The sequence below is a fragment of the Lucilia sericata genome, unplaced genomic scaffold, assembly GCF_015586225.1.
Source record: "Lucilia sericata isolate MDLA Ls3-8-SP2 unplaced genomic scaffold, ASM1558622v1 Contig000139F_arrow, whole genome shotgun sequence".
NCBI lineage: Eukaryota > Metazoa > Arthropoda > Insecta > Diptera > Calliphoridae > Lucilia > Lucilia sericata.
The window spans coordinates 87,055-94,968 of NW_023994171.1; positions in this window are offsets into that span (position 1 = coordinate 87,055).

Consider the following 7,914-nt stretch of genomic DNA (forward strand, 5'->3'; position numbering starts at 1 on the left):
GCATGTCAGGTGACATGACGCATTAAATAATATAAAAAGCGGTTAATTGACTTTTGTTTAAGTTTTTTGGAGACAGAAGTTCTAGTTCAGTTCTAGTTTAGTTCTAGTTCAGTTCTAGTTCAGTTCTAGTTCAGTTCTATTTCAGTTCTATTTCAGTAGTTCTAGTTCAGTCTAGTTCAGTTCTAGTTCAGTTCTAGTTCAGTTCTAGTTCAGTTCTAGTTCAGTTCTAGTTCAGTTCTAGTTCAGTTCTAGTTCAGTTCTAGTTCAGTTCTAGTTCAGTTCTAGTTCAGTTCTAGTTCAGTTCTAGTTCAGTTCTAGTTCAGTTCTAGTTCAGTTCTAGTTTCAGTTCTAGTTCTAGTTCAGTTCTAGTTCTAGTTCAGTTCTAGTTCAGTTCTAGTTCAGTTCTAGTTCAGTTCTAGTTCAGTTCTAGTTCAGTTCTAGTTCAGTTCTAGTTCAGTTCTAGTTCAGTTCTAGTTCAGTTCTAGTTCAGTTCTAGTTCAGTTCTATTTCAGTCTAGTTCAGTTCTAGTTCAGTTCTAGTTCAGTCTAGTTCAGTTCTAGTTCAGTTCTATTTCAGTTCTAGTTCAGTTCTAGTTCAGTAGTCTAGTTCTAGTTCAGTCTAGTTCAGTTCTAGTTCAGTTCTAGTTCAGTTCTAGTTCAGTTCTAGTTCAGTTCTAGTTCAGTTCTAGTTCAGTTCTAGTTCAGTTCTAGTTCAGTTCTAGTTCAGTTCTAGTTCAGTTCTAGTTCAGTTCTAGTTCAGTTCTAGTTCAGTTCTAGTTCAGTTCTAGTTCAGTTCTAGTTCAGTTCTAGTTCAGTTCTAGTTCAGTTCTAGTTCAGTTCTAGTTCAGTTCTAGTTCAGTTCTAGTTCAGTTCTAGTTCAGTTCTAGTTCAGTTCTAGTTCAGTTCTAGTTCAGTTCTAGTTCAGTTCTAGTTCAGTTCTAGTTCAGTTCTAGTTCAGTTCTAGTTCAGTTCTAGTTCAGTTCTAGTTCAGTTCTAGTTCAGTTCTAGTTCAGTTCTAGTTCAGTTCTAGTTCAGTTCTAGTTCAGTTCTTTCAGTTCTAGTTCAGTTCTAGTTCAGTTCTAGTTCAGTTCTAGTTCAGTTCTAGTTCAGTTCTAGTTCAGTTCTAGTTCAGTTCTAGTTCAGTTCTAGTTCAGTTCTAGTTCAGTTCTAGTTCAGTTCTAGTTCTTTCAGTTCAGTTCAGTTCTAGTTCAGTTCTAGTTCAGTTCTAGTTCAGTTCTAGTTCAGTTCTAGTTCAGTTCTAGTTCAGTTCAGTTCTAGTTCAGTTCTAGTTCAGTTCTAGTTCAGTTCTAGTTCAGTTCTAGTTCAGTTCTAGTTCAGTTCTAGTTCAGTTCTAGTTCAGTTCTAGTTCAGTTCTAGTTCAGTTCTAGTTCAGTTCAGTTTCGTTCTTCTAGTTCAGTTCTAGTTCAGTTCTAGTTCAGTTCTAGTTCAGTTCTAGTTCAGTTCTAGTTCAGTTTAGTTCAGTTCTAGTTCAGTTCTAGTTCAGTTCTAGTTCAGTTCTAGTTCAGTTCTAGTTCAGTTCTAGTTCAGTTCTAGTTCAGTTCTAGTTCAGTTCTAGTTCAGTTCTAGTTCAGTTCTAGTTCAGTTCTAGTTCAGTTCTAGTTCAGTTCTAGTTCAGTTCTAGTTCAGTTCTAGTTCAGTTCTAGTTCAGTTCTAGTTCAGTTCTAGTTCAGTTCTAGTTCAGTTCTAGTTCAGTTCTAGTTCAGTTCTAGTTCAGTTCTAGTTCAGTTCTAGTTCAGTTCTAGTTCAGTTCTAGTTCAGTTCTAGTTCAGTTCTAGTTCAGTTCTAGTTCAGTTCTAGTTCAGTTCTAGTTCAGTTCTAGTTCAGTTCTAGTTCAGTTCTAGTTCAGTTCTAGTTCAGTTCTAGTTCAGTTCTAGTTCAGTTCTAGTTCAGTTCTAGTTCAGTTCTAGTTCAGTTCTAGTTCAGTTCTAGTTCAGTTCTAGTTCAGTTCTAGTTCAGTTCTAGTTCAGTTCTAGTTCAGTTCTAGTTCAGTTCTAGTTCAGTTCTAGTTCAGTTCTAGTTCAGTTCTAGTTCAGTTCTAGTTCAGTTCTAGTTCAGTTCTAGTTCAGTTCTAGTTCAGTTCTAGTTCAGTTCTAGTTCAGTTCTAGTTCAGTTCTAGTTCAGTTCTAGTTCAGTTCTAGTTCAGTTCTAGTTCAGTTCTAGTTCAGTTCTAGTTCAGTTCTAGTTCAGTTCTAGTTCAGTTCTAGTTCAGTTCTAGTTCAGTTCTAGTTCAGTTCTAGTTCAGTTCTAGATCAATTCTGGTTAAAACATAGGTCGAAAAAAAATTTCTAGCATTTTATTTATATTCCTGACTAAGTTCGATAAAGTTGTTGCAATCGCTTTCTGCATTGTAAATACCACTCCTTTCCCTTCAATTTTTAAACCTTTTTTCTTTTATTAGTTTTAATTTAAAATTGTTTAACTTTAGCTCTTTTTTTTTCTTCATACAACATTTTTAGTATGTGCGGATTTCCTGCATACTATAGATATTTTTTTAAGTTTATTTTTATTTATTTTTCTGTATTAAGTAAATGAGCTCAAAATTATCAGTTTTAAAGCACACCTTCATTTATCATTCGCTTAGATATCGAAAGTGATAAAAATTGCATGAGAAACTCTTACACTTTTCGTACTTTTTTTCTGCGACTTTTGGGCTGGCTTTGTTTTGTTTTTTGCTGCAGTGTTAAGAGATCTTCTGTGTTCTGTTTTTGTTTTGTATGTATTTTATAAAGATCAAAATAAAAATAAATAAATAAAACAAACAAACTTAAGCCAAAGCCAAGTTAAGCTAAATAGCAACAAGAACAAAAAAATAAAATGATTTGTATTTTTGCTAAAGAACCCAAAAAGATACAAGTGCTTAACGTTCTTCTTTGGTTGCTAGTTTTTTTCCAGTTTGTTTTTATTTGAGGTTGTTGCATTTTGTGCGAAAATTTATAGAGAAGAAGAAGAACCAGCGGTTCTTTTGAGCTTTTATGCTTGAGATGATAAAAATGTTATAGAGAAAGATACCGGATAGATCAGTCACAAAGTTATTTATGTACTTGACTTTTTTACTCCAAACCAAATTGTTTTTCTTTGAAAACACCAGTTTTCTATAAAAATAGAAGAATGAAACTTTTAGAAGATCAGTTTATTTTAAAAAACTTGACTTCAGAAAACTTTTCTTTAGAAAATTAATCGAAGATCAGTTTTCTATAGAAAAGTTGTCGAAGATCAGTTTTCTATAGAAAAGTTGTCGAAGATCAGTTTTCTATAGAAAAGTTGTCGAAGATCAGTTTTCTATAGAAAAGTTGTCGAAGATCAGTTTTCTATAGAAAAGTTGTCGAAGATCAGTTTTCTATAGAAAAGTTGTCGAAGATCAGTTTTCTATAGAAAAGTTGTCGAAGATCAGTTTTCTATAGAAAAGTTGTCGAAGATCAGTTTTCTATAGAAAAGTTGTCGAAGATCAGTTTTCTATAGAAAAGTTGTCGAAGATCAGTTTTCTATAGAAAAGTTGTCGAAGATCAGTTTTCTATAGAAAAGTTGTCGAAGATCAGTTTTCTATAGAAAAGTTGTCGAAGATCAGTTTTCTATAGAAAAGTTGTCGAAGATCAGTTTTCTATAGAAAAGTTGTCGAAGATCAGTTTTCTATAGAAAAGTTGTCGAAGATCAGTTTTCTATAGAAAAGTTGTCGAAGTTGAGTTTTCTATAGAAAAGTTGTCGAAGTTGAGTTTTCTATAGAAAAGTTGTCGAAGTTGAGTTTTCTATAGAAAAGTTGTCGAAGTTGAGTTTTCTATAGAAAAGTTGTCGGAAGTTGAGTTTTCTATAGAAAAGTTGTCGGAAGTTGAGTTTTCTATAGAAAAGTTGTCGAAGTTGAGTTTTCTATAGAAAAGTTGTCGAAGTTGAGTTTTCTATAGAAAAGTTGTCGAAGTTGAGTTTTCTATAGAAAAGTTGTCGAAGTTGAGTTTTCTATAGAAAAGTTGTCGAAGTTGAGTTTTCTATAGAAAAGTTGTCGAAGTTGAGTTTTCTATAGAAAAGTTGTCGAAGTTGAGTTTTCTATAGAAAAGTTGTCGAAGTTGAGTTTTCTATAGAAAAGTTGTCGAAGTTGAGTTTTCTATAGAAAAGTTGTCGAAGTTGAGTTTTCTATAGAAAAGTTGTCAAAGTTGAGTTTTCTATAGAAAAGTTGTCGAAGTTGAGTTTTCTATAGAAAAGTTGTCGAAGTTGAGTTTTCTATAGAAAAGTTGTCGAAGTTGAGTTTTCTATAGAAAAGTTGTCGAATACCAGTCCCAAAAAATGCTGCCCTTTTCTGTTTATATGACCATTTTAACGCCTGCAGCTATAAGTTATCATTCCCCAACGCTACATAATTTTCTACTTTACGCAAAATAAAATTCTACTTCAGGCTTGAAAAACCCCATAGAGAATACCCTCATCTACAAATACACACACATACAGACACGCACATCCAACCCATAGTGCAACAAATACATGCAGCAATATTATTGCATGCCTGGCAGCTATCTGCCTGCTAAAGCTAAAAGTCTATGTTAACTTTGATAAATCGTTGCTCTAAAATGCGATAACGTCTTCGAAAACCAAAATAAGGAATTAAAATAAAGAAAATCCATACCTTAACGCAATGAAAAAAAGTCGAAAAAAATATGCATTACTTAAAACGCATCGAAAAGTGATTGCATCGCATCTTAAGAAGGCCACTCACTCTCTACTAATACGAGTACTACTGCTGCTTCTGCTGGTTGGTGCTGCTGTTGTTGTATACATCACCTACCCAGTGAAGCGTTGTGGTAAGTGGTAGTGAGTGTTAGTGTTAAATAACCTAGAAACACCACGCATCTGAACCCCAACCTGGCCATGGTAATGGTTTGACTGGGCTAAATACTTTAAGCTGACTGACTCACTCACTTCTCTCTAGCTGGCCGGCCAGTGGAGTTTGCGTGAAATAGGTTGCTTAGTTCTGTTGTTGCAGCTTTTTTTTGTTTTGCTGATTTCTGTTAAGTAGATGTATGCTGCTGATTGTCTAAACTGATATGCAACATTGCAATAACATAACTTTATTGTAACCAGTAGTTGCTTTATGCTGTTGCTAGTTTTGCTTGGTAGTCGTTAAAATTAAAGTACGATGAGTTGTGGTGAATTGTGTTGTATGTAGTAGTTAGTGTTGTTGTCGTTGTAGATGCGATTGCATCCCTTAGACTGCCATAATGATATCTGCATGTCTATCTTTTTAGCGCAAAAGCTCAAAAAACAATTTTTGTTCACTTGTATTACTCACACTCCCCTTTACCCTTTTTTTTGATAATATGTAAGTTTTTTTTTAAGATTTTTAATTGTTGCACCCTACACTTCTTTGGAAAGTAAACAAACTGATTGTCGAGGATCTCACCTTTTTTAGGACATTAATTCAGTTTTTTTAGAGAACCTTACAAAGATCAGTTTTCTTTAGAAAAGTTAATGAAGATAAGTTTTCTTTAGAAACGTTAACGAAGATCAGTTTTCTTTGGAAACGTAAGCGTCCTTTATATAACTTAACGAAGATCAGTTTTCTTTATAAAAGTTACTGAGGATCAGTTGCCATTATAAAAGTTATCGAGGTTTAGTTTCCTTCACATAAGTTATCGAGGATCACTTTTCATTAGAAACATTATTGAGGATCAGTTTTCTTTAGAAAAGTTATCGAGGATCAGTTTTCTTTGGAAAAGTCATCGAGGATCACTTTTCATTAGAAACATTATTGAGAATCAGTTTTCTTTAGAAAAGTTATCGAGGATCAGTTTTCTTTAGAAAAGTCATCGAGGATCACTTTTCATTAGAAACATTATTGAGGATCAGTTTTCTTTAGAAAAGTTATCGAGGATCAGTTTTCTTTAGAAAAGTTATTAAGGATCAGTTTTCTTTAGAAAAGTTATTGAAGATCAGTTTTCTTTAGAAAAGTTATCGAGGATCAGTTTTCTTTAGAAAAGTTATCGAAGATCAGTTTTCTTTAGAAACGTTAACGAAGATTAGATTTCTTTTGAAACGTTAACGAAGATCAGTTTTCTTTAGAAACGTTAACGAATATAAGATTTCTTTAGAAACGTTAACGAAGATCAGTCTTCTTAGGAAACGTTAGCGTCCTTTATATAACTTAACAAAGATCAATTTACTTTTGAAAAGTTAATGAGGATCAGTCTTCTTTATAAAAGTTATCGAGGATCCGTTTTTTTTTTTAAGTCATCGAGGATCACTTTTCTTTAGGAAAGTTATCGAGGATCAGTTTTCTTTATAAAAGTTATAGAGGATCAGTTTGTTTATAAAACTTATCGAGGATCAGTTTTCTTTAGAAAAGTTATTGAGAATCAGTTTTCTTTAGAAAAGTTACCGAGGATCAGTTTTCTTTAGAAAAGTTATCGAGGATCAGTTTTCTTTATAAAAATTTTCGAGGATCGCATTTCTTTAGAAAAGTCATCGAGGATCACTTTTCTTTAGAAAAGTTATCGAGGATCACTTTTCTTTAGAAAAGTTATCGAGGATCAATTTCTTTATAAAAGGTATCAAAGATCAGTTTTCTTTAGAAAAGTTGCTGAAGATCAGTATTCTTTTGAAACGTTAACGAAGATCAGTTTTTTTGGAAACATTATTTTAGAACAATTATCTTTATAAAACTTAACAAAGATCAAGTTTCTTTAAAAAACTTAACGAAGATCAACTTTCCTTACAAAACTATCGAAGATCACCTTTTTTAGGAAATATATAGATCAGTAGATCACCCTGCTGTAGTTTACCTCAAAGTCATGTTTGCTGCATTTTTCCACCTTCAAGTAATTTCTGTTGTTGTCGGTTAAATGAAATTCCATTTTGGGGATCCGTTATTGTTGTTTGCAACTGAAACACTATTTTTTTATTACATCGTGTCTATAAAAAGTTTGCGTGTAGTCTTGTAGGCATTTTATGTGTTATAGCCTGGTTTTAAGTAGCCAGCCAAGTGTCGACCTGTACTGTCCGTTTTATTTTTTTATTATTTCAGTTAAAATTGTTGTTGTTTTTCATTTGACTAGTGTGATGGTGGTGTTGCTATTACTAGTACTGCTGGAGCTGTTGGTGGTGGTAGGAACTAGTGTTGCTGGTTGGTGTTGTCTGTTGTGTCTTATCTAGCGCCTTGGCCTTGTAATGTTGTTTATTTTGTGCAAATATTGCGTTAATTAAAATATTTTTTCTTGCGCCTTTTTTTATTTTTTTGCTCACTGTTCTCTCGTTTAGTGATAATATTTTCATCTTGGTGTTTTTTCACCGTTCTGCCTTTCAAGTTTTAGTTTTCATACATGAATTAAGTAAGAACAAGTGGTTTTTTGAATGGTGATATAAGCTGGGGTTATACTAGCAAAACAAATGGTTGAATAAAATTTGCAAAAAGTGATCATCAGCAGGTGGTATAACTTTATAGATACCCTACAACATTGTTTATAATTTATGTTTTAATTTGAGGGATAATTTCTGCGAAGAGATCAGCAGAATGACATTTTCAGATTTATGCTCAAGAAGAGTAATATTTAATAAAGTGTTTGAAAAGTAATTTGCAGAACTAAATATTAATATGATTCTCCCTAGAAACTACACGATATTCATAAAATTGCTAGTTATCTCAAAACTATGATACTAAAACTGATCTTCGACTTTTAACTCAAATTGATCTCAAATTGTTTTCTAGAGAATACAGATTTTTAATAAATTTTGTAATGAATACTGATCATCGAAGTGTTTGCCAAGGAAAACTGATCTCCGAATAGTTTTATAAAGAAGAGTGTTCTTCGACAACTTTTCTATAGAAAACTCAACTTCGACAAATTTTCTATAGAAAACTGATATTCAAAAACTTTTCTATAGAAAACTCTACTTCGACAACTTTTCTATAGAAAAC